Here is a 712-nt window from a genome sequence, read left to right on the forward strand (position 1 = left end):
GTCGACTCGGGCGTGGGGGGTTGGGGGTTGGGGGAGACTCCCCCTCCTCCCCTCCCGGCCAGGTCTCTGGTGCGCGAGCACCGCTGGCTGCTGGAGACCGTGGCTGGAATGAACAAACACCACATGGGGCGCGATTGGTGCCAAGGAGAACGCGAAAAACAAGGACGCTCGCAGTGCCCCCTCACGGAGGTGCTGGCTGGGCGTATGCTTGAAATCAAAATGAAACACGACTCTCAGCAACGGATATCGTGGCTCTCACATCGATGAAGAACGTAGCAAAATGCGATACTTGGGGTGAATTGCAGAATCCCATGAACCATCGAGTCTTTGAATGCAGGTTGCACCCGAGGCCACTAGGTCGACGGCACACCTGTCTGGGCATCACCCCCCCCCCCCCCCCCCCCCCCCCCCCCCCGACCCCCTCACGTGACCCCTAAATAGGAGGGTGCATGGGGGGTGTCCCGTGGTCCGAGCAGACTGGCCGCTCGTGCCTCCCTGGTGTGGTTGGCTGAAAAGTGGTGGCTCGGCCCTCCCAGGCAACGAGTGTCTCGACATCGTGTTTACGGATTCGATGCTCGAGGCTGCTGAGGACCCTAACTGTCCACCTCCACACCAGAAGGCATCACTCAGACTGCAACCCTAGGTCAGGTGGGATCACCCACTGAGTTTAAGCATATCAATAAGCAGAGGAGAAGAAACTTAGAAGGATTCC

At 59.7% G+C, this 712-nt stretch overlaps 1 non-coding gene across 1 annotated transcript; it reads left to right on the forward strand.

The window, feature by feature from the left end:
• Positions 1-228: 228 nt before the first annotated feature.
• Positions 229-384, forward strand: LOC137960656 (5.8S ribosomal RNA). The gene has a single exon (XR_011114207.1). It is a non-coding gene; the product is annotated as a 5.8S ribosomal RNA (ribosomal RNA).
• Positions 385-712: the final 328 nt, after the last annotated feature.

The sequence above is a fragment of the Aristolochia californica genome, unplaced genomic scaffold, assembly GCF_029961685.1.
Source record: "Aristolochia californica isolate CCGP_79_NKW_82.1479 unplaced genomic scaffold, dmAriCali1.0.hap1 SCAF_3, whole genome shotgun sequence".
Taxonomy (NCBI): domain Eukaryota; kingdom Viridiplantae; phylum Streptophyta; class Magnoliopsida; order Piperales; family Aristolochiaceae; genus Aristolochia; species Aristolochia californica.